General features: G+C 46.6%; 1 protein-coding gene across 2 annotated transcripts in view; it reads right to left on the bottom strand.

Annotated features, from left to right (window-relative positions):
* The window catches only part of LOC134935989 (uncharacterized), a 350,225-nt gene that overhangs the window by 268,489 nt on the left and 54,631 nt on the right, over nt 1-27,105 (bottom strand). The gene's annotated exons all lie outside the window — the stretch shown is intronic.

Genomic DNA, 27,105 nt, shown 5'->3' with positions numbered 1-27,105 from the left:
CCTCCGTAGCCGGCAGCGTAATTAGTGCTCTGAGCACTAGAGAGACTCTGGCACAGTGCCAGAGACAACAGTGCTTGCGCAGGTGTCCGGGAAAATGGCGCGGCGGCCATTGTTCCGGAGACATGCACAAGCGCACAGTGCCAGAGTCTCTCTAGTGCTCAGAGCACTAATTACGCTGCCGGCTACGGAGGAGGAGGGGACCCACATGCGCAGATGGACACCAGAAAGGTAAGTATAGATGAAATGGGTGCAGCATGTGCAGTGTGGGCCCCTTCTGGACCCAGGGGCCTGTGCGCGCCGCACACACTGCACCCATTATAGATACGCCACTGATCATGGGTAATTGTTTCACTGGGATCTATTCAATTAGCCTCGATAAGTTGGTGCGTGTCGCAGTTTATCAGGGATTTTGTTGTGAGATTGCTCCAGTAGTTCTGCTATTATAAACACAATGACTCAGATCCTTATATTGTGTGGTTATATCAGCGTTAATAATGAATAGACCCCAGAATCATATAACAGGATATAGGTTAGACCACTCAAGAAATTCCAAACTCAGAGAAAATTACATCTCATCAAATGAAAAGACTGTAGTCACATACAGTGATTGGGAATTCTGTACAGATTAACCAATAGTTTGCTTATGATCATTTACATTCTGGCCAATCACAGGGCAAGAAATAAAGAATGAGCCAATCAGCAAGGACCAATGGACTCTACAGCCATACAGAAAGAATGTGCATGTGACTAGTTAAGGTTTACAGGAGGAGGTGGCCTGTATGTAGACTCCGTGTGTGCAGGGTCTCCGGGAACATGCCATCTACGCCTTGTTCACAGAGACTAGTCTTCTGCACATGGGCAAATCTCTGATATGCAATCTGTGCTTGCTGTGCGCAATGCGTTCCTGTAACACAGGCACTTTTATCAGTAGCGTGTCAGGCTTCATTGCTTCATTCAATAGCACCTCTTATGTGCAACTTTTGACATTTCCAGCTAGGATATTTGTTGAGGGACAGCAGTCTGCTACTCCCCATATCTGGGACTAAGGGGGACATTAACTAAGCAGTGATAAGAGCGGAGAAGTGAGCCAGTGGAGAAGTTGCCCGATCAACCAATCAGCAGCTCTGTATCATTTTATAGTATGCAAATTATAGATGTTACTTTAGAGCTAATTGGTTTCCATGGGCAACTTCTCCACTGGCTCACTTCTCCGCTCTTATCACTGCTTAGTAAATGTCCCCCTAAGTAGCAGGTTCTGGCTGGGGCTCATTCTATACTGCCTGCTCAGCAGTTACAGAAGCCACATCCGGCACTTGTGCGGGTACATCTATTCATCTAGCCAGGGCCGGACTGGGACCCTGGCAATTAAAGCACACAGACCCACCTATGCATCAGCATCTGGCTCCTGGCATAGACTCCTCCCCTTACCACTCCCAACTCCTCCCACTTTTTAGTCTACAGTATGCTCTTACAAATATAATTAATATCAAAACAACATACAAGCGTACATCATTCTCTGTATTAAATTACTCAAAACGGAGCTCATCCTGTAAGGGATTCACACATGCCATAGTTAAACATTTAGTGTTTGGTTGGTTCTGTTAGGTAAAGCTGGCACGTCATTGGTGTACAGTATGTTTCACACAAAGAAAAGGGAAGACATTTTCACTATTGACCAAGCCCTGGATTAGCAGATGTAGAGGATTAGTTATTGCTCACTGGAGGAATTATTTAGGGCAGGGGGATGATCACAGAGGAGGACACATTGGTGCACACAAAAGCAGACCTGTAATACATTTATGTACACATTTTGGTACCCTGTGTACATAAAGAGCATTGGTGTCCGTGTCCATAGCGTGCACCAAAAAATAGAGTGTAGTCTCACTGGGTAGAGGCGTGACCACACAATAGTACCCCGATTAAAATTATGCCACACAGTAGTGCCCTTTAGTCACAATACAAAGCACAGTACTGCCCTTATTCACATTATATCACAAAGTAGAGATGTGCGGCTGGCACTTTTCATGTTTTGTGTTTTGGTTCTAATTCCACTTTCGTGTTTTGGTTTTGGATCTGGATGATTTTTGAAAAAAACATAAAAACCGGTTAAAATCACAGAATTTTGGGGTAATTTTGCTCCTACGGTATTATTAACCTCAATAACATTCATTTCCACTCATTTCCGGTCTATTCTGAGCACCTCACAATATTGTTTTTAGGCCAAAAGGTTGCACGGAGGTTGCTGGATGACTAAGCTAAACGACACAAGTGGACAACACAAACACCTGACCCATCTAGGAGTGGCACTGCAGTGTCAGACAGGAGGGCAGATATAAAAAAAGGTCCCAAACAGCACATGATGCAAAGATGTAGAAGAGGTGCAATGAGGTAGCTGTATGACTAAGCCAAGCGAACAAACAATTCCAACTGGAATTATATGGCAAAATCACTGGAATTATATGGCAGTACCACTGGACATATACGGCAGTATGACTGGAATTATATGGCAGTTCCACTGGATATATACGGAAGTGTCAGACAGGATGGCACTTTAAAAAAAATACTCCCCAAACAGCACATGATGCATAGAAGAAAAAGAGGTGCAAGATGGAATTGTCCTTGGGCCCTCCCACCCACCCTTATGTTGTATAAACAGGACATGCACACTTTAACAAACCAATCATTTCAGCGACAGGGTCTGCCACATGACTGTGGCTGAAATGACTGGTTTGTTTGGGTCCCCACCAAAAAAGAAGCAATCAATCTCTCCTTGCACATACTGGCTCTACAGAAGCAAGATGTCGACCTCATCCTCATCCTTCGATACCTCGCCCCTTTCACTGTGTACATCCACCTCCTCACAGATTATTAATTCGTCCCCACTGGAATACACCATCACAGGTCCCTGTGTACTTTCCGGAGACAATTGCTGGTCAAGGTCTTCCTGGAGGAATTTATAATTCATTTTGATGAACATCATCTTCTCCACATTTTGTGGAAGTAACCTCCTACGCCGATCGCTGACAAGGTTACCGGCTGCACTAAACACTCTTTCGGAGTACACACTGGAGGGGGGGCAACTCAGGTAAAATAAAGCCAGTTTCTGCAAGGGCCTCCAAATTGCCTCTTTTTCCTGCCAGTATACGTACGGACTGTCTGATGTGCCTACTTGGATGCTGTCACTCATATAATCCTCCAACATTCTTTCAATGGTGACAGAATCATTTGCAGTGACAGTAGACATGTCCGTAATCGTTGGCAGGTCCTTCAGTCTGGACCAGATGTCAGCTTTCGTTACTGACTGCCCTGCATCACCGCCAGCGGGTGGGCTAGGAAATGTTATCCTTTTCCTCGCAGCCCCAGTGGTAGGAGAAATTGAAGGAGGAGCTGTTGATGGGTCACATTCCGTTTGAGTTGACAATTTACTCACCAGCAGGTCTTAGCACCTCTGCACACTTGTGTCTTCTGTAGAGCTGGCCCTAACCAATATGATGCCCTAGGCACGATTTTGGCTGGAGCTCCCTAGCACCACCTCTAGTTCCGCCCCTGACCCTGCACCCCTTTCCCAGCACTATCACAGAGGGGAATGACCTGACTCAAGCTGGCAGTGTCTGAACTGACTTCACGTGTGGCAAGTTCAAAGGGTTGGAGAACCTTGCACAAGACGTAAATCTTTCTCCACTGCGCTTGAGTCAGGTGTGTTCCCCCTCCTTTGCCTATATCATAGGTAGATGTATAGGCTTTAATGGCCTTTTGCTGCTCCTCCATCCTCTGAAGCATATAGAGTGTTGAATTCCACCTCGTTACCACCTCTTGCTTCAGTTGATGGCAGGGCAGGTTCAGGATGGATGAATGTCGAAAGTGGCCCGCAATTTTTCGGGCCACCGACAGCATCTCCTGTACACCCCTGTTATTTTTAAAAAAATTCTGCACCACCAAATTAATTGTATTTGCAAAACATGGGACGTGCTAGAATTTGCCCAGTTGTAATGCACGCACAATTTCTCCTTCGTCCTAGAGGATGCTGGGGACTCCAATAGGACCATGGGGTATAGACGGGATCCGCAGGAGACATGGGCACTTTAAGACTTTAAATGGGTGTGAAATGGCTCCTCCCTCTATGCCCCTCCTCCACACCTCAGTTAGATTCTGTGCCCAGAGAGACTGGACACACACTAGGGGAGCTCTACAGAGTTTCTCTAGAAAATACTTTCTGTTAGGTTTATTGTTTTCAGGGAGCACTGCTGGCAACAGACTCCCTGCATCGTGGGACTGAGGGGAGAGAAGCAGACCTACTTCTGTGAGTTAAAGGCTCTGCTTCTTAATCTACTAGACACCATTAGCTCCAGAGGGTCTGATCACTTGGTATAGCCTAGCTGCTCGTTCCCGGTGGCGCGCCGCCGTCCCCCTCACAGAGCCAGAAGAGAGAAGCCAGGTGAGTAACCGAAGCAAAGAAGACTTCAGTGAAGGCGGCAGAAGACATCAGTCTCAGAGGTACCGCGCAGCGGTCGCGCTGCACGCCATTGCTACCGCTCACAAACGCACTACACGGGTGCAGGGCGCAGGGGGGGGGGGGCGCCCTGGGCAGCAATAAAACCTCTTTTAAGATCTGGCACAGAGGTATACAGTGCACAGGCACTGTATACAGACTCCCGCCAGTATAAAAATAAGCGGAACACAAGCGCGCCATTTAGGGGGGCGGGGCTTCGTCCTTCCAGCTCTTATCAGCGCCATCTTTTCTCTTCACAGCAAGCTGCAGAGACGCTGGTCCTGGCCCTTCACTTCTGTCACAAGTAACACGGTGCAAAAACAGTGGGGGGGGGGGCTCAGCATATTTGGTGTTGAATATATGCAAGATCTGGGGCATTGTATATTCCTTCAGACCGGGTGAGGCGCTGGGTGTGAGCTGGCAAATTCCCTGTCTGTCTCTCTGAAGGGCCTTACTGTGGGTCTGTTCCCTATAGCCCAGTGTGATAGTGGGTGTCGGTACACGTGTGTCGACATGTCTGAGGCTGAATGCTCTTCCCAGGATGTGGCTGGTGTGGGGGCATAACAGAATGTGAGAGTGACTCTGTCGGCACCGCCGACTGCTGATTGGGTAGATATGTGGAGTGTCTTAAATGCAAGTGTGGCTTCGTTGCATAAGAGATTAGACAAATCTGAATCTCAGAACGAAGCATGGAGACAATCCATGGAAGATGTTTTGTCACAAACTCAGACCCCCTCAGGGTCACAGAAACGTTCGTTTACCCCGATAGCAGACACAGATAACGACACGGATTCGGACTCCAGTGTTGACTATGGTGATTCCAAATTGAATCCTAAACTGGCTAAGAGCATTCAGTACATGATTGTGACAATTAAGGACGTGTTACATATCACGGAAGACCCTGCTGTGCATGATACAAGGGTCTGCATATATAAGGGAAAGAAACCTGTGGTAACGTTTCCTCCCTCTCATGAACTGAACACTCTTTTTGAAAAGGCTTGGGATACTCCTGACAATTTCTATGGCAGATCTGTTTCCCTCTGAGGATAGGGAAATGTGGGAGTCGACGCCCATGGTAGACAAAGCTTTAGCGCGGTTGTCCAAGGTGGCACTTCCGCCCCCTGACACGGCAGCCCTAAAGGATCCTGCGGATCGTAAGCAGGAAACTACCTTGAAATCTTTTTATGTCACTACAGGTACGCTGCTCAGATCTGCCGTGGCAGCGGCATGGGTGAGTAGCGCTATTGAAAAGTGGGCAGATAAATTGTCATCTGGATAGAGATAGCGTGCTTTTGACGCTGGGTCATATCAGGGACGCTGCAGTCTATCTAAAGGAGGCTGCGAGAGATATTGGTCTCTTGGGATCAAGGGCCAATGCCATGGCAATCTCGGCTAGGAGAGCGTTGTGGACTCATCAATGGAATGGTGATGCTGACTCTAAAAAGGCTATGGAGGCTCTGCCCTACAAAGGTGGCGTTTTGTTTGGTGAAGGCCTTGCGGACCTGGTATCTACAGCTACCGCGGGTAAGTTATCTTTTCTACCTTTTGTGCCTCCACAGCTAAAGAAAACGCCTCAGTATCAGATGCAGTCCTTTCGGTCTAATAAATTAAAAAAAGGATGAGGGTCCTCCTTCCTTGCTGCTAGAGGTAAGGGAAGGGGAAAAAGATCGCCGGCTGTGGCAAGCTCCCAGGAGCAGAAGTCCTCCCCGGCTTCTACCAAGTCCACCGCGTGATGCTGGGGCTCCGCTGCGGGAGTCCGCACCGGTGGGGGCACATCTTCAGCTCTTCAGTTGGGTCTGGGCTCACTCAGGCCTGGTTCCTTGGGTGCTGGAAATTGTGGCCCAAGGATACAAACTGGAGTTTCAAGACGTGTCCCCCCACCGATTTTTCAAATCGGCCTTGCCAGCTTCTCTTCCGGAAAGAGAAGTAGTGTGCGCTGCAATACAAAAGCTGTGTCAACAGCAAGTTATTGTCACGGTACCCCCGTCACAACGGGGAGAAGGGTTTTATTCAAGCCTGTTCGTGGTCCCGAAGCCGGATGGCTCGGTCAGACCAATTCTGAACTTAAAATCCCTCAATCTATATTTGAAAAGATTCAAATTCAAGATGGAATCTCTCCGAGCAGTGATCGCCAGTCTGGAAGGGGGGGATTTTATGGTGTCGGTCGACATAAAGGATGCTTACCTACATGTCCCCATATATCCTCCACATCAGGCTTACCTGAGGTTTGCTGTTCAGGATTGTCATTACCAATTTCAGACGTTGTCGTTTGGTCTTTCCATGGCCCAGGGGATTTTCACCAAAGTAATGGCAGAAATGATGGTGCTCCTGCGCAAGCAGGGTGTCACAATTATCCCGTACTTGGACGATCTCCTGATAGAGGTGAGATCAAAGGAGCAGTTATTAAAAAACGTTGCGCTCTCCCTGTCAGTTCTGCAACAACATGGTTGGCTCCTAAATTTGCCCAAGTCACAGTTGATTCCAACAACACGGCTGTCGTTCTTGGGCATGATTTTGGACACGGAACTGCAGAGAATTTTTCTCCCGATGGAAAAAGCTCTGGAAATTCAGAACATGGTCAAGGGGATTATGAAACTGACAAGAGTGTCGATTAATCAATGCACTCGGGTGCTGGGGAAGATGGTGGCGGCCTACGAGGCCATCCCGTTTGCCAGGTTCCATGCCAGGGTTTTTCAGTGGGACCTGTTGGACAAGTGGTCTGGGTCTCACCTACACATGCACCGGAAGATAAGCCTAACTCCCAGGGCCAGGATTTCTCTCCTGTGGTGACTCCAAAGTTCTCACCTTCTAGAGGGACGCAGGTTCGGGATCCAAGATTGGATCCTAGTATCTACAGATGCAAGTCTCCGAGGTTGGGGAGCAGTCACACAGGGACAAAATTTCCAGGGAAAATGGTCAAGCCAGGAAGCTTGTCTGCACATAAACATTCTGGAATTAAGGGCCATCTACAACGGGCTTCTACAAGCGGAACATCTTCTTCGCGGCCTGCCCGTCCTGATTCAGTCGGACAACATAACAGCAATGGCGCACATAAACCGCCAGGGCGGAACAAGGAGCAGAGCGGTGATGGAGGAGGCCACAAAAGTTCTTCGCTGGGCGGAAAAACAGGCAAGCGCTCTGTCGGCGGTCTTCATTCCTGGCGTGGACAACTGGGAAGCAGACTTCCTCAGCAGACACAATCTCCATCCAGGAGAGTGGGGTCTTCATCAAGAGGTCTTTGCAGAAGTGACAAGTCGTTGGGGAATTCCTCAAATAGACATGATGGCATCTCACCTCAACAAGAAACTTCAGACATATTTTTCCAGGTCGGGGGATCCTCGAGCAGTAGCAGTGGACGCCCTAGTGACAACGTGGGTGTATCAGTCGGTCTATGTGTTCCCTCCACTTCCACTCATCCCAAGGGTGATACGGATCATAAGAAGGACAAGGGTTTAGGCGATACTCGTTGTTCCAGATTGGCCACGGAGGGCCTGGTATCCGGATCTTCAGGAATTACTCATAGGAGATCCCTGGCCTCTTCCTCTAAGAGAGGATCTGTTGCAGCAAGGGACATGCGTGTTCCAAGACTTACCGCGTTTGCGTTTGACGGCGTGGCAGTTGAACGCAAAATCCTAGCTCGAAAGGGTATTCCCGATGAGGTCACCCCCACTCTACTGAAAGCTAGAAAAGAGGTAACAGCGAAGCATTACCACCATATTTGGAGAAAATATGTGTCTTGGTGTGAATCCAAGAAGGCTCCTACGGAAGAATTTCAGCTGGGTCGGTTTCTCCATTTTTTACAAGCAGGTGTGGATCCGGGCCTAAAGTTAGGCTCCATTAAAGTGCAGATTTCGGCCTTATCAATTTTCTTTCAAAGGGAATTGGCCTCGCTTCCAGAAGTACAGACTTTTGTGAAAGGCGTGCTGCACATCCAACCTCCCTTTGTGCCCCCAGTGGCACCATGGGACCTTAACGTGGTGTTACAGTTCCTTATGTCACATTGGTTTGAACCTTTACAAACGGTTGAGTTGAAATTACTCACTTGGAAAGTGGTCATGCTATTGGCCTTGGCGTCCGCAAGGCGGGTGTCGGAATTGGCGGCTTTGTCTCATAAAAGCCCCTATTTGATTTTCCACGAGGATAGAGCGGAGTTGAGAACTTGTCAGCAATTTATACCAAAGATCGTTTCTTTGTTTCACATGAACCAACCTATTGTGGTAGTGATGTGCACCGGAAATTTTTTGTGTTTTGGTTTTGGGTTCGGTCCGCGGCTGTGTTTTGGATTCGGACGCGTTTTGGCAAAACTTCCCTGAAAATTTTTTGCCGGATTCGGGTGTGTTTTGGATTCGGGTGTTTTTATCCAAAAACCCTCAAAAACACCTTAAAGCATAGAATTTGGGGGTCATTTTGATCCCAAAGTATTATTAACCTCAATAACCATAATTTCCACTCATTTTCAGTCTATTCTGAACACCTCACACCTCACAATATTCTTTTTAGTCCTAAAATTTGCACCGAGGTCGCTGGATGGCTAAGCTAAGCGACCCAAGTGGCCGACACAAACACCTGGCCCATCTAGGAGTGGCACTGCAGTGTCAGACAGGATGGCACTTCAAAAAAATAGTCCCCAAACAGCACATGACGCAAAGAAAAATAGAGGCGCAATGAGGTAGCTGTGTGACTAAGCTCAGCGACCCAAGTGGCCGACACAAACACCTGGCCCATCTAGGAGTGGCACTGCAGTGTCACGCAGGCTGGCCCTTCAAAAAAATACTCCCCAAACAGCACATGACGCAAAGAAAAAAAGATGCGCAATGAGGTAGCTGTGTGACTAAGATAAGCGACCCAAGTGGCCGACACAAACACATGGCCCATCTAGGAGTGGCACTGCAGTGTCACGCAGGATGGCCCTTCAAAAAAATACTCCCCAAACAGCACATGACGCAAAGAAAAAAAGAGGCGCAATGAGGTAGCTGTGTGACTAAGATAAGCGACCCAAGTGGCCGACACAAACACCTGGCCCATCTAGGAGTGGCACTGCAGTTTCTCACCGCCCAGGCTGCCAAGGCCTCAGTTATCCGCTTTGCAGCAGGATGACTGCTGTGATATTTCATCTTTCTCGCAAAGGACTGTTGGACAGTCAATTGCTTACTGGAAGCAGTACAAGTGGTCTTCCGACTTCCCCTCTGGGATGACGATCGACTCCCAGCAGCAACTCAAGGATGCATCGGAGGAATCCCAGGCAGGAGAGGACTCGTCAGACTTGCCAGTGACATGGCCTGCAGGACTATTGGCATTCCTGGGTAAGGAGGAAATTGACACTGAGGGAGTTGGTGGTGTGGTTTGCAGGAGCTTGGTTACAAGAGGAAGGGATTTACTGGTCAGTGGACTGCTTCCGCTGTCGCCCAAAGTTTTTGAACTTGTCACTGACTTACGATGAATGCGCTGCAGGTGACGTATAAGGGAGGATGTTCCGAGGAGGTTAACGTCCTTACCCCTACTTATTACAGCTTGACAAAGGCAACACACGGCTTGACACCTGTTGTCTGCATTTGTGTTGAAATAATTCCACACCGAAGAGCTGATTTTTTTTGTATTTTGACCAGGCATGTCAATGGCCATATTCGTCCCACGGACAACAGGTGTCTCCCCGGGTGCCTGACTTAAACAAACCACCTCACCATCAGAATCCTCCTTGTCAATTTCCTCCCCAGTGCCAGCAACACCCATATCCTCATCCTGGTGTACTTCAACACTGACATTTTCAATTTGACTATCAGGAACTGGACTGTGGGTGCTCCTTCCAGCACTTGCAGGGGGCGTGCAAATGGTGGAAGGCGCAAGCTCTTCCCGTCCAGTGTTGGGAAGGTCAGGCATCGCAACCGACACAATTGGACTCTCCTTGGGGATTTGTGATTTCGAAGAATGCACAGTTCTTTGCTGTGCTTTTGCCAGCTTAAGTCTTTTCTTTTTTCTAGCGAGAGGACGAGTGCTTCCATCCTCATGTGAAGCTGAACCACTAGCCATGAACATAGGCCAGGGCGTCAGCCGTTCCTTGCCACTCCGTGTCGTAAATGGCATATTGGCAAGTTTACGCTTCTCCTCAGACGCTTTTAATTTTGATTTTTGGGTCATTTTACTGATCTTTTGTGTTTTGGATTTTACGTGCTCTGTACTATGACATTGGGCATCGGCCTTGGCAGACGACGTTGATGGCATTTCATCGTCTTGGCCATGACTAGTGGCAGCAGCTTCAGCACGAGGTGGAAGTGGATCTTGATCTTTCCCTATTTTTTTAACCTCCACATTTTTGTTCTCCATATTTTAATGCGCACAACAAAAAGACACCACAGGTATACAATGTAGATGGATGGATAGTATACTTTATGGACGACGAGTGATGACACAGAGGTAGGTACAGCAGTGGCCTACCGTACTGCTATATACAGTATAATGGACCTGGTGGACACTGTCAGCAGACTGCGTTTATAGTATAAAAAAAAGACACCACAGGTAATAGTATACAATGTAGATGGATGGATAGTATACTTTATGGACGATGAGTGACGACACAGAGGTAGGTATAGCAGTAGCCTACCGTACTGTTATATACAGTATAATGGACCTGGTGGACACTGTCAGCAGACTGCGTTTATAGTATAAAAATAAAGACACCACAGGTATACAATGTAGATGGATGGATAGTATACTTTTTATGGACGACGAGCGACGACACAGAGGTAGGTACAGCAGTGGCCTACCGTACTGCTATGTACAGTATAATGGACCTGGTGGACACTGTCAGCAGACTGCGTTTATAGTATAAAAAAAAGCCACCACAGGTATACAATGTAGATGGATGGATAGTATACTTGTGGACGACGAGTGACGACACAGAGGTAGGTACAGCAGTGGCCTACCGTACTGCTATATACAGTATAATGGACCTGGTGGACGCTGTCAGCAGACTGCGTTTATAGTATAAAAAAAAAAGCCACCACAGGTATACAATGTAGATGGATGGATACTATAGTATACTTTTTATGGACGACGAGTGATGACACAGAGGTAGGTACAGCAGTGGCCTACCGTACTGCTATATACAGTATAATGGACCTGGTGGACACTGTCAGCAGACTGCGTTTATAGTATAAAAAAAAAAAAGCCACCACAGGTATACAATGTAGATGGATGGATAGTATACTTTTTATGGACGACGAGTGACGACACAGAGGTAGGTACAGCAGTGGCCTACCGTACTGCTATATACAGTATAATGGACCTGGTGGACACTGTCAGCAGACTGTGTTTATAGTATAAAAAAAAATACACCACAGGTATACAATGTAGATGGATGGATAGTATACTTTTTATGGACGACGAGTGACGACACAGAGGTAGGTACAGCAGTGGCCTATCGTACTGCTATATACAGTATAATGGACCTGGTGGACACTGTCAGCAGACTGCGTTTATATTATAGTATAAAAAAAAGCCACCACAGGTATACAATGTAGATGGATGGATAGTATACTTATGGACGACGAGTGACGACACAGAGGTAGGTACAGCAGTGGCCTACCGTACTGCTATATACAGTATAATGGACCTGGTAGAAACTGTCAGCAGACTGCTAAACTAGTATAAAAAAGCCACCGCAGGAGTGTTTTTCAGGCAGACAACCGTATACTGGTGGTCACTGTCAGCAAAACTGTGCACTGTACTCCTGCTATAGCTGCTCCCCAGTCCCCACAATTAAGCAGTGTGAGCACTCAGCACAGATATATCTTGCAGCACACTGAGCACAGATATGGTATGGAGCGTTTTTTTCAGGCAGAGAACGGATAAAAAAACTAGCAAAACTCTGCACTGTACTCAGAGGCGTCACTAGGTGTGGTGACACCCGGTGCGCACCCCTGATGTACTGCCGCGATCGCGGCAAAAAGGGGGCGTGGCCTTACAGCTAGGGGGCGTGGCTTTGCGGGGATACCGGGATCGTCACTCTGGGGGCGTGCCCAGCATCTCCGGAGATGCTGGGCTTCCCCCAGAGACGGTCTCTGTGTGCTGTCGGCTCCTCTGCTATGACAGGAGCCGGGTGCTGTAGCGGAATTTCACACTGCAGCACCTGGCTCCTGTCACTGCGGAGGAGCTGACATTTGGTGTCACCCCCTCCAGGTGTCACACCCGGGTGCGGGCCGCACCCCCCGCACCCGCCTTGTGACGCCACTGACTGTACTACTCCTAACAGCTGCTCCCTAATCCTCCCCACAATAAGCTAAGCAAATCAATCAGACCAACTGTGTAGTATTAATAATTAACTATATAAACGGAGAGGACGCCAGCCACGTCCTCTCCCTATCAATCTCAATGCACGTGTGAAAATGGCGGCGACGCGCGGCTGCTCATATAGAATCCTAATCTCGCGAGAATTCGACAGCGGGATGATGACGTTCGGGCGAGCTCGGGTTAACCGAGCCATACGGGAGAATCCGAGTATGGCTCGGACCCATGTAAAAAGGCTGAAGTTCGGGGGGGGTTCGGTTTCTCGGAAACCGAACCCGCTCATCACTATATTGTGGTACCTGTGGCTGCTGAAGCTTTGTTTGATTCAAAGTCTCTCGATGTGGTCAGAGCTTTGAAAATTAATGTAGCCAGAACGGCTCGTGTTAGGAAAACGGAGGCTCTGTTTGTCCTGTATGCTTCCAACAAGATTGGGGCTCATGCTTCTAAGCAGACTATTGCACGCTGGATCTGTAATGCGATTCAGCATGCTCATTCTACGGCTGGATTGCCGCTACCGAAATCAGTGAAGGCCCATTCTACCAGGAAGGTGGGCTCATCTTGGGCGGCTGCCCGGGGAGTCTCGGCGCTACAACTTTGCCGAGCAGCTACTTGGTCAGGTTCAAACACTTTTGCAAAATTCTACAAGTTTGATACCCTGGCTGATGAGGACCTCATGTTTGCTCAACCGGTGCTGCAGAGTCATCCGCACTCTCCCGCCCGGTCGGGAGCTTTGGTTTAAACCCCATGGTCCTTTTGGAGTCCCCGGCATCCTCTAGGACGAAGAAGAAAATAGGATTTTAATACCTACCGGAAATCCTTTTCTCTTAGTCCGTAGAGGATGCTGGGCGCCCGTCCCAGTGCGGACTCTATCTGCAGTACTTGTTCATAGTTATTGCTTTTGTTACACAAAGGTTGTGTTTTTGGTTTCGATCAGCCTGTTGCTGATTCTTTGGTTCATGCTGTTAACTGGTTTTAGTTAAATGCCATGTTGTACGGTGTGTTGTGGTGTGAGCTGGTATGTATCTCACCCTTGGTTAACAAAAATCCTTTTCCTCGAAATGTCCATCTCCCTGGGCACAGTTCCTATAACTGAGGTCTGGAGGAGGGGCATAGAGGGAGGAGCCAGTTCACACCCATTTAAAGTCTTAAAGTGTCCATGTCTCCTGCGGATCCTGTCTATACCACCATGGTCCTTTTGGAGTCCCCAGCATCCTCTACGGACTAAGAGAAAAGGATTTACCGGTAGGTATTAAAATCCTATTATTGGTGGCGTTGTCCGATATCACAAATCCCCAGGAGAGTCTAAGTGGGGTAAGCCAATGCGCGATGATGTCCCTCAGTTTCCGTAAGAGGTTGTCAGCGGTGTGCCTCTTACGGAAAGCTGTGATACACAGCGTAGCCTGCCTAGAAATGAGTTTGGATTTGCGAGATGCTGCTACTGGTGCCGCTGCTGCTGCGGGAGGCAATACATCTACCCAGTGGGTTGTCATAGTCATATAGTACTTAGTCTGCCCTGTTCCACTTGTCCACATGTCCATGTTTAACTGGACACTGGATACAACCGCATTTTTTACGACACTGGCGACACTTTTTCTGACGTCTCTGTACGTTCTCGGTATCGCCTGCCTAGTGAAGTGGAATCTAGATGGGATTTGGTACCGTGGACACAATACGTCCATCAATTGTCTAAATCCCACTGCACTAATGGCGGATACCGGACGCACATCTAACACCAACATAAGTGTCAAGGCCTCAGTTATCCGCTTTGCAACAGGATGACTGCTGTCATATTTCATTTTCCTCACAAAGGACTGTTGGACAGTCAATTGCTTAGTTGAAGTAGTACAAGTGGCCTTCCGACTTCCCCTCTGGGATGACGATCGATTCACAGCAGCAACAACAACAGCAGCAGCAGTAGACGTACCACTCAAGGATCCTCCCGAGGAATCCTGGTTAGGAGGACTCCTCAGTCTTGCCAGGGACATGGCCTGCAGGACTACTGACGTTCATGGAAGAGGAGGAAGTTGACATTGAGGAAGTTGTTGTTGTGGCTTGCAGGAGCTTGGGTACAACAGGAAGAAGGGATTTAGGTGTCAGTGGACTGCTTATGCTCTTACCCAAAGTTTCACAACTTGACACTGACTTCTGATGAATGCGCAGAAGGTGATGTATAAGGGAGGATGTTCCTAGGTGGTTAACATCCTTACCCCTACTTATTAAAGTTTGACACAGGCAACACACGGCTTGACACCTGTTGTCCGCATTTGTGTTAAAATAATTCCACACTGAAGAGGTGATTTTTTTTTGTCATTTGACCAGGCATGTCATTGGCCATATTCGTCTCACGGACAACAGGTGTCTTCCCGGGTGCCTGACTTAAACAAACCATCTCACCATCAGAATCCTCATTGTCAATTTCCTCCTCAGCGCCAGCAACACCCATATCCTCATCCTGGTGTACTTCAACACTGACATCTTCAATTTGACTATCAGGAACTAGACTGCGGGTTCTCCTTCCAGCACTTGCAGGGGGAGTGCAAATGGTGGAAGGCGCCACCTCTTCCCGTCCAGTGTTGGGAAGGTCAGGCTTCGCAATCGCCTACACACTTGGACTCTCCTTGGGGATTTGTGATACCATCTTTGTTAGAACGCACAGTTCTTTGCTGTGCATTTTCCAGCTTAACTCTTATCATTTTTCTAGCGGGAGGATGAGGGCTTCCATCGTCATGTGAAGCTGAACCACTAGTCATGAACATAGTCCAGGGCCTTAGCCGTTCCTTCCCACTCTGTGTCGTAAATGGTATATTGACAAATTTACGTTTCTCCTCAGACCATTAAAATTTCTTTTTTTGGGGTCTTTTTACTGAACTATGGCTTTTTGGATTTTACATGCCCTCTACTATCATATTGGGCATCGGCCTTGGCAGACGACGTTGATGGCATTTCATCATCTATGTCATGACTAGTGGCAGCAGTTTCAGCACTAGGAGGAAGTGGTTCTTGATCTTTCCCTATTTTATCCTCCAAATTTTTGTTGTCAAAGTCAGAAAAATGTCTCTATGCACGTTGCCATATTTGCACCGCACACTGGTCCGCGCTGCGCGTGCGTACGCTCTCCCGTGAAGGCGCATACCCGCAATAGCGTGCACTCGCAGGCGCGGTATGCGTATTTACGGTAGAGTTTATGTAGTCGTAGCGTGCGACTCATTCGTTACAAATGTTCACAATTAATGTAGTTTGTAGATCATGGTCACCTTGATAGATTCTGAAAGTCTGGTTAAAATAGAAGGTCCCTGTTTAAAGGAATCCCTCTTTGTATTGTACGAAGGGTCTGACAGGAATCATACAGCAGTGTTTGGTACCCATCGGAAGAGTATTTAATTAGTAATATTCCGGTGTTGGTTTGGAGCGTATTAATCGCTCGTGCGAATAGTTATGGACATAAGAAGTTTATGTCCATTTCTATTATTTACACATACTCAGGTATGCGGCGGGAAACCCAGTTTCCCACCCACCTGAGCTGTTGGAAATCGTCACAGCCCACCTGTATGAATCACCCTATGACCTTTTGTTATGATGCAGGGCCGAATTCCTTCGGCCAATGGACAATGGGATTGTAGGACCATGAGATTGCATTGTGTGTGGGGCATAAATAGGCAGGCCGACCACATCCAGCTCTCACTCTCTCATCAACGGTTATCTGCTGATAGCCGGGAGCTGGATATCGAGGCGCAGGCGATCATACCCTTTGTGCGTAAGTTTCTCTCCGTAATCATTGTCTTTCTGTGAGCCAATTTCTCTCATCTCTCTCTCTCTCTCTCTCTCTCTGTTCTGTTCTCTCATATCTCCCCTAGACTAGGCTAGTATTGTATTGTATTAGATAGTATTGTATTGTATTGCATTTAGGTCAGTGTAGTATTGTCTTTTTGTATTTATTGTTTAGTTCTGTGGTTAGGAAGTCTCTGTTATATTGTAGTGTATCATTTGTACTGTTATCCCCTTTTTCAAATATATTAGATATAATACAGTTAATAGGCTTTGGAACCTAAACCAGTATCTGTGTATTTTCTATAGTGTTAAGTGTTCACTTGAGCGTCGGTGACGCTCAAGCAGCTTTGTAGTTAGTCAGGTTACACAAGGTTGCACTTACACCCTGTATTCACATTAAGTTATTCTGTGTATTTCATTGGTATAAGGTTTAAACATTAAGGTATAGCGTTGTGAGCGTCTGCGCCGCTGGTGACCTCCTCGTGGTCTCGAGCGTATGCTACGCCATAGCGAATCATTACTCTAGTCATAACCAATAACGTGTCCTGTGATCACTGGGCCGTGAGCGAACGTGACGCTTGAGCGTCTCGCCTACGGCTGAGCGATCGTTACGCAACTAGCGTACCATTACGGTACTTCTTAAGCAAACAGCGTACAGTGGCCCTCATTCCGAGTTGTTCGCTCGCAAGGCGATTATAGCAGAGTTACACACGCTAAGCCGCCGCCTACTGGGAGTGAATCTAAACATCTTAAATGTGCGACCGATGTATTCGCAATATTGCGATCAAAACCGAGTTAGCAGTTTCTGAGTAACTCCAGACTTACTCTGCCTGTGCGATCAATTCAGTGCTTTTCGGTCCCGGCTGACGTCATAAACACACCCAGCGTTCGCCCAAGCACTCCCACCGTTTCTCCAGACACGCCTGCGTTTTTTCCGGAAACGGTAGCGTTTCCAGCCACACGCCCCTAAAACGCCGTACATCCGCCCAGTAACACCCATTTCCTGTCAATCACAATGCGTTCTCCGGAGCGACGAAAAAGCCGTGAGTAAAATTACTTTCTTCTTAGTAAAGTTACTTGACGCATGCGCAGTGCGAACATTACGCATGCGCACTAAGAGAATTCTCACTGCGATGCGATGAAAAATACCGAGCGAACAACTCGGAATGAGGGCCAGTGTTCTTAGACTTCATAAAGGGTTATAATTACGACAAAAAGTATTTAGAATTGTCAATTGGGGACTCGTCCTATCCTTCTCATATCTGCACTAGGTAGATCAGCAGACATTATCCCCCAGCAAAGGGTGGGAGGTTGTCTCCCAGTGCTGACGGGATAAGCGTCTGCTTCGCTTAGATAAAGAGTGCTGAAGGAATCCGGGAACCGGAAGTAAGAACAAAACGCTTGTGTCTTTTAAAAACTGTTTTATTTCTCTTCTGTCTTGCGTATACACGCACGCATACATTTATCTGCATTTCTTTTTCAATTTCGTATATCACTATTCCTGTTTGCCAATTTTTATAGTTGATAGAAAGTGCTAAAAAGAGATTTGCTGTTATTTCATAGTAAAGGTAATAGTTAAAGTATAGAACAACACACGATTTGTCTAGGAGACAAGGCAGTCAGTGTGGATTGCGGTAGATGATCAGGGATCATTTACATTGATAAAAGTATATATTGTGTTACGGTGGATCTTTGCATTGCGTACACGTGTCGCTAACAAAGACTAGCGTACGCAATCCAAAGGCAGACGCACGCAGCGTACATTACGCAACGTAGCGTCTGGTTACGCTCACGTAGCTCAAGTCACGAAAAAGGTGAATTAGCGCAAAGCGAGAATTAGCGCAAAGGCGATAAGTAACGCACAGCGGTAGATAACGCGAAGCGGTAAATAACGCAAATCTATTTTTGGAAAAAAAAAAATCTGAAATTTAGTTTAACAGATCCTGCTCCTAATTGGTAACACTGTTGGACTGAAGACAATTTCTGCGCAGAAATAGATATAGAAACAAAGTGTACATGTGTTGAGTGAGTGTGGTTTTGTATACATAAGTTTATACAACTTTAAGGTGGAACCAAAAGGAAAGCCGGGTACTCGTCAAGGGACATACGTGTAAGTGACATATACGGTGGCTAGGGAGGCATCCCTGGTTAAATAATATTTGAGCATTAGAGTATAGCGGACCATAAGGTAACAAGACCAGGAGGTCATAAGGTAACAAGACCAGGAGGTCATAAGGTAACAAGACCAGGAGGTCGTAATGTAAAAGGTCCGCTATAAAAGTCCAGTGGCACAACGCCTGGGGTGTTGGTGCAGAACCCATATAGGCCATACAAGCTCTTGCTGAAGGAATCGCGGCCGGAAACATCGATTCCATTGATCTTTCAGTACATAACAAGTAGTGCTTGTGTACTGAACGATTGGACCGCACGTAATTGTGTGCAGTAGTTAGTAATCTGACCTAATACCATTAGAGTAAAGTGGTCACAAACGCTATTTGTACATTCTGACGTGATTTGTGTAATTTTTTATTTTTAAAGGGAAGTTCGCTGGTCACTCAGGAACTATCTAACAACCCCACCTTTACTGGAAAGAGTAAGTGTCCTGCGGGTAACCCTCATATGTTCCAGTAAACTGAAGGTTCCATAGGGGCCCTGTATCGAGTACGCCAGCACCACGTCGGTGTGATCAGGTCGTATTGGTCGAGGTGGGCGAGTGAGTGGGGTACTCGGTAAACCGCCACCGCCGGCCTACTGTGGAGTAATTTGGTTGTCTGTAAAGGCTTGCTGAAAACCTTGATACAGAGATCCAAGGAGGACTAAGCAACACCTGCAGACTATGGGGGCCAGTTGCTCAGGTAGGGGGCGATCAACCTTGGTTCAGGTTGATTCTGTGAACCGACCAGTTGGGTCGGCACGATATGTAATGTGTGAAAAATATGGAAGTCACACCGAATCTTTATGTGATGAATGGGAGAGAATGACTGTACAAGACAGGGACAAATTCCCAAGAATAGGTAGCTTTAGTCCAGAAGTGTTACAAAATTTAAGGAGGAGGATATGTCTCGTAAAATCAGCAAAGAGACGAATTCAGCATCATGATTATTTACAGTTATGGCACCAGGAAGGTGAGATACAGAGAGGTTTGGCTCTGGCGGCAGGATCTGGGGCAGTCAGGAAGCTGATAGCCACAGCTCCTCCTCCACCATACATTGCAGGAGAGAAGTTGATTGCGGAGAGAAACGCACTGGGTTGTAAAACACAAACTCTTAGTAACCTTGTAAATGTTAATGATGTTAACCAAATAACTCATGCAAGTATTAACCCGTGCAAGATGTACCCTGTTTTGAACCTTCCTCAGGAGTGTGATCAAGAAGACGATTCAGCAACAATTTCAGCTCTCTCTCTTGCAGCCACCATAGCAGAGACCACAGTAGGCACAGCGACACCCACGAGATTAGTGAAAGCCCCTAGCGGAGGGATAGGTGAGGTCGTGTCAACGGGTAAGTACGGCACCATGCACTACACTGAAACAATTGTACCACAACAAGTAGTAGAATCTACACAGGAAGAGGCTGTTAGAATTGCTCCTGTAAGGGTAATAGCAGTTCCCAATGGAAAAACAGATGTGTCTGGAGCCACTCCCATAAGGAACATTGCCATGTACACTCCATTTTCCAGAATGGAATTAAGAACAATAGTGTCCGAATTTCCTGACCCCAGGAAGGATTTAGTTGCTAGCCAAAAATACATCAGGGATCTAGGTAACACTGTAGAACCCAACAACAAGGATTGGCAGATACTGCTAAGAGCTTGTTTACCTTCCAATGTTGACGCAACTCAATTTTTAGCTGACTGTGCATTGGATAAAGATGTACCGCTTACAGACGTGTACAACAAGGATAATGTAAAAAGGATAAATTTACAGCTAAAGGAGTATTTCCCTGCCGTTGTTAAATGGAATAAAATATTTTCCATTAAGCAAAAGAAGTCCGAAACGGCAACAGAATATTTTCACCGGGCACTATTAGAAATGGCAAAGTACACTGGTATAGAAGACATTAAGACCAACCCAAACCATCGAGAAGTAGCAGTATCTGTACTGATGGATGGTTTGAAAGAAACATTAAAAGCTAGGGTACAGACCACGCAGCCATGTTGGCGAGGTCTGTCAGTGTCCACATTGAGAGAGGCTGCTATTGATCACGACAGAAATATCACTAGGCACAGGGAATCGCAAAGTGATAAGTTGATGTCCGTAAGTATACAGGCGCTGACCACAAGGCAGCCTGCGTATGTACCACCGAATCCTGTGGGTAAGGCAAGTGTAATAACATGTTTTTCTTGTAACAGACCGGGACATTTTGCACGAGAATGTAGAACAAAGAATGTACAAAGATCTTTTCAACCCCCTAGACAACAACACAACACACGACATTGGGAGCAGGGTCCACAGAGGCGGAGTTTTGAGCCACATACAGGGGAAACAAAAAGATATCCCCCGAACAGAGATTGGCATGCCTCTGGTAGTTCCCAGCTAACCCCCTCACAAGTAGTTGCTGCCAACGGGATTCAGGGAGGTCAGCATACCCAATAGGGGTGTGGCCATACCTGTAATCTGCACCCAGTTAAGTTGATTGCTAGTCTTGGAAGCGAACCAGAAATTGCAATCAATGTAGCTGGTAAAACTTTAAACTTTCTTGTAGACACAGGGGCGGCCAAGTCAGTGATAAATTCGACAGTGGGCATGAGAACCACTGGTAGGACAATTCCAGCCATGGGAGTAACAGGAGTAGTCCAGCACTACCCTGTTAGCAAACCAGCCGAGATTACAATAGGGCCTTTGCATACCAAGCATTCCTTTTTGCTGGCTGCATCGGCACCAACTAATCTCCTGGGAAGAGACTTACTATGTAAAATGGGTTGCGTCATTTATTGTACTCCTGAAGGTGTATTCTTGGACATCCCTGAGAATCACGCTCAGGAAGTACGAGACATGTTAGACTCCCCATCAAAATTAATGTCACATTCCATTATGACAAATAGGAACCCATCCCAAGTAGAAGAGATGACATCTCAGATACCAGAGTCACTTTGGACAAAAGATGGACAGGACACTGGATTAATGGCAAACGTAGCTCCAGTAGTTGTACAAGTAAAAGATGGTAGGATAGCTCCAAAAATCCCACAGTATCCTCTGAAGCCAGAGGTGGAGTTAAGAGTTTTCCCAGTAATAGAGCGCTTGCTACAACAGGGCATTCTAGTAAGAACGTCCAGCACAGCAAATAGTCCCATCTTCCCTGTTAAAAAGAGTGGGGGGAGGGGTTACAGGCTAGTGCAAGATCTAAGGGGGATTAACAAAATAGTTGAGAGTCAGTTCCCCGTAGTGCCTAATCCAGCTGTCATCCTAATGCAAATTCCTCCCACTGCCAAATTTTTCACTGTTATTGACCTCTGCTCCGCATTCTTTTCGGTACCTCTGCACCCTGACAGCCAATATTTGTTTGCATTCACATACAGAGGAGTCCAATACACGTGGACTCGGTTACCCCAAGGTTTCATAGATAGTCCAAGTATATTTTCTCAGGCTTTGCATGATTGTTTACAGTCTCTCCAACCGGAGAGTGGATCAGTGTTGATACAGTACGTGGATGATCTACTACTGTGTTCTGATTCATTGGAGGCATCCCTGAAGGATACGAAACAGCTCCTGTTTCATCTTTCAGACACAGGTCACAAGGTTTCCAAAGACAAGTTGCAATTATGCCAAGCTAAGGTAAAATATTTGGGACACTGTCTAACACAAGGACTGAGACACCTGACCGCTGATAGAATCCAAGCCATTAGAGACATGACACTGCCACAAACCCAACAACAGATCAGGACGTTTCTAGGAATGTGTGGGTATTGCCGTAATTGGATCCCAGGGTTTTCCATATTGGCGCTACCTTTGCAGGAAATGGTCTCTTCAAACAAACCTGATCGGATTTCGCATACAGACGAATCTGAAACAGCATTTGAGAGACTCAAGCAGTGTCTAACGCAGGCACCAGCACTAGGTATGCCAGACTATGGGAAACCCTTTGAACTATACGGAACAGAAAGTGCTGGGTGCGCAGCAGGTGTACTAACACAAAAACACGGTGATGCCAGCAGGCCAGTTGCATATTACAGCGCTCAGCTAGATACGGTAGCGCGATCCCTCCCCACATGCTTGCGTAGCGTTGCGGCGATAGCATTGCTAGTGACAAAAAGCGAAGATGTCGTGCTAGGCCACAACCTCACAATCCATACACCGCATGCGGTATCTGCCTTATTGAATTCTGCCCAAACCAGACACGTCTCATCAGCAAGGTTTACGAGATGGGAATTGGCATTAATGGCCCCAGTAAACATCACCATAAGGAGATGCAGTGCATTAAACCCTGCAACATTTCTCCCAGGTGTGCCTGGTCAGACACAAAGGGTGGGAGGTGAAAGTGATGGGGAAGGAGGATTTAATGCAAAGGAAGATACACATGATTGTATGGAATATTTGACCCAAAATTTTACCGCAAGGCCTGACATCAGTGACAATCCACTGGAAGATGCAGAACTCACGTTCTACACGGACGGTAGTTGTCACAGACAGTCAGACTCGGGAGACTTGTGTACTGGATACGCAGTCGTAGATGACCAAGACACCATAGAAGCGGAACCGCTAGGCCCACCTCACTCAGCCCAGGTTGCTGAACTGGTCGCCCTAACCAGAGCATGTGAATTGGCTAAGGGTAAGTCTGCCAATATCTACACCGATTCTAGATACGCCTTCGGGGTAGTCCATGATTTCGGAGCCCTATGGCGGCTCAGAAATTTCATGACGGCGGCTGGTACACCTATAGCGCATGCAGCTCATATAAAAAGGCTTCTAACAGCGATACAGGAACCCGACAGAGTGGCTGTTATCAAATGTAAAGCACATACATATAGTCAAGACCCAGTGTCCCTTGGTAACAGCCGAGCAGACGAAGCCGCAAAGCTTGCAGCTGCTACCCCCATACAGACAGACACCACACAACTGATGGTATTTAATACCATCAACACACAAAAGTTGTGTGAGATGCAGAATTTGTGTTCCACACAGGAGAGAGCAGTCTGGAAGGCAAAGGGATATGGCCAGGAGTCCTCAGGGCTCTGGACGGATGGACATGGTAAACCGGTGGCCCCCAGGGCATACCTTCCATGTCTGGCTGAAGCAGCTCACGGGCTGACTCATCTAGGCAAGGAGGGGATGTGCAAATTGGTAAGAGCATACTGGTGCGCCCCAGGATTCTCCTCTCATGCGAGTAAAAGAGCAATGTCATGCCTTACCTGTCTGAGAAAGAATATTGGAAAAGCAATACCTACAGAACCATCCCATATCCCACCTGCCGGCGGCCCTTTCCAGGTAATACAAATTGACTTCATTCAATTACCCCCATGTCGAAATTTGAAATATGTACTTGTTTGTATAGATGTTTTCTCGAATTGGGTCGAAGCTTTTCCAGCAGCTACAAATACCGCTATGTTTACAGCTAAGAAAATTGTGCAGGAATTTGTATGTAGATATGGTATCCCTAGAATCATTGAAAGTGATAGGGGTACCCATTTTACAGGTGATGTCTTTCAAGGAATGTGTAAGTTGATGGGAATTGATAGTAAGCTGCACACTCCGTACCGTCCACAGGCGAGTGCGAAGGTCGAAAGAGTGAACAGCACTATTAAAAATAAATTGAGTAAAGTAATGACAGAGACAGGATTGACGTGGCCAGAAGCTTTACCCATTGTTTTGTATAGCATCAGAACCACTCCCAGGTCCCCCTTTAATCTGTCTCCTTTTGAAATCTTGTTTGGTCGACAACCGCATGTCATGATTAACCCTCAGGATGATTTGAAATGTAACAATGAAGTAACTGTAAAATACTTAATTAACATGAGTAAACAGTTGAGGAATCAAAATGATAATCTGAAGTTGGTGATTCCTGATTTACCAGATAGTAATTGTCATGACATTGAACCTGGGAATTATGTAATGATACGAAATTTTCTACGCTCAGGTTGTCTTATTGATAGATGGGAAGGACCATACCAGGTCTTATTGACTAGCACCACAGCATTGAAGGTTGCTGCGAGAGAGACTTGGGTCCATTCATCCCACTGCAAAAAGGTTGCTGATCCAGAGAAGTCCCGTGATAAGGAACAGACGGTAGAGGTTGTATCACTAGAGTGTCTGTTCCAGGAGGACTGAGGCGGCACCTGAGCCTTGAAGACCGGAAGCAGTTGTCGACTCCCCTCTCCCTTTTATTGTTTTTCTCCACTTCCCAGCCCCTCTCCCTTAAAAATTTCTTTTTCCCCCTTCTCATTCTTCTCTATTTCCTCCTCAAAGATGGACTTGCCCCAAGAGACTGTGATCCGGATTTTGATGTTAACCATGATGTTGACCAGAGCAGTCTGTTCCGGCGAGAGTACCATAGAGGTCGAGAGAGGTTCTGGAATGGGTTCCGATTATGATGATGGAGGCGTAGTTTTCCAAGATCAACCAAACCAACAAGCAAAGGCGAGTATCAGAAAACGATCCGATAGAAGAAATTGTGATGGATTGTTAGCTGAAGAAAATTGTATCTGTAGGCTCTGTGATAATCTGGTTGAAGATGGGTGCATAAAGAAATGCCAATCCAGTTTTAATATCCATATGGACCGGCATCCATTGAGTGACTATCACTCCTTAGTGGGTAACGTGTTAAACCAAACAGATTGTTGGGTATGCTCTCAAGTACCTCAGGGTCACAGCAAATCAGGGCTAGTACCATTTCCTTTAACGTTAGGGGAGGTACTTGAGCTAAGTGGTGGGAGACCGGTGGACCGGAGGTTTAACATCTCCAGCCCTCCTAGTTTGAAGCTCCACCAATACCATGTGGATAGGTCCCTCTTATGTTTCAACATCTCCAATCCCAGAAAACCGGGAAATTGGGAAGTGTCATGGAGCAACCTTACCATGACCTTTTCACACAGAGCAGATAGAATGCCTACAGATACAGAGCTCGTACGCCACATAGCCAGTAGAGGAAAATCTTTTCGGTATCGATATACCTTAGGAAATAGGATTACTAGAGTTGGAGAGGTATCACCAGGATACTGTGCACATATCGTACAAACTGATACGTGCATTAAGCAGATGGAAGAATTAGGGTCAGGAGATTTCACCTGGAAGGTTTGTAACATGGTCATGTCCTTCTCCGTCCCTTATGTTCTCCCCGATGACGCATATTTCATATGCGGGAGAAAGGCGTACAAGTGGCTTGCCCCAAACTCTGAAGGATTGTGTTATATTGGAAAAGTATTGCCTGAAGTGATGACTGTTACACATGACAAAATGAAGGACATACACCGTGGTGCCCAAGCTCCTTATACTCACACTCATTACGAGCACCGAGTTAAAACACAACTGTCAGAAAGGTTAGAGCATCCGGCCTCTGATCTTATCCATGAATCCACCGGGATTCAGGTTCTGGTAGCGTTAGATTTCACTCGCACCGCTCGAGGTGTGATGAATTATAGATACATTTCCGCACTCGCCAATTTGTTAGATAATATCACTGAAATGTATGATGACACGTTTAGATACACTGGAAGAGAACTTCAAGCTTACAAAACAGAACTAGTTCAGCATAGGATGGTTCTTAATTATCTTACAGCAGTAACAGGCGGATATTGTGTTACATTGGCAACACAGTACGGCATAAAGTGTTGCACGTATATCACAAATAGCACCGAGGACCCGGTAGAGGTCATAGACCAAAAGATGGACGATATTCTGCAATTAAAGTGGGAATTTCGTCGAAAACACAATCTCACCCTTGCTGCTGTAGGTAATGAGCTGACTGGTTGGGTGTCATGGTTGAACCCGCGAAATTGGTTCTCCGGTTTAGGAGACTGGGCTCAAGGAGTCATAATGGATGTTGGAAAGTTTCTCCTATGTATCTTGGGTGTTGTTATATCGATTGGATTGATATTTAGATGCGGGCAGGCTTTAATGAGGTGCAAACAAAGTACAAAAGTGATGAGCTTGAGGAGTGAGGAAACTGTAATTAACCTGGATTTGATTTATGACCCAATGATAGAAACCAGAATGTGATGAAAATGCGATTATACGGTCCGTTTCTTTCACCTGTTTTTCTGCTTTTCCCCAAGATACAAAGACCCCCTTGGACGAGGAAGCTGACGAGACGCTATACAGACAACAGACAAGCACCAAAGAAGAAGATTTGACAACTTTAAATATGGACACTTGATGAACTTTGCCATGGATCCCCAGTTTCCCTAGTATTTTTAAACTCACGCTAGCCCAACATTTTTGTAAATCTGATGGCTCAGACAAAGCTATTTGCTCATGCCCAAGGAGCAATACAGCGCAAAGAAGACGACTCTCAACAGATACCGAACACAACTTCAACAACAGATGTACATTTCCCTGACATAGAATATCATTGCATTTTTCGTAAGTGTTCTTTATCTTCATCTCTACAACCCCCAGGTAACGACACACATAG

The sequence above is a fragment of the Pseudophryne corroboree genome, chromosome 6, assembly GCF_028390025.1.
Source record: "Pseudophryne corroboree isolate aPseCor3 chromosome 6, aPseCor3.hap2, whole genome shotgun sequence".
Lineage (NCBI taxonomy): Eukaryota > Metazoa > Chordata > Amphibia > Anura > Myobatrachidae > Pseudophryne > Pseudophryne corroboree.
Note: the sequence above shows the minus strand (reverse complement) of the source record. Positions and strands in the feature narration are given on the sequence as shown.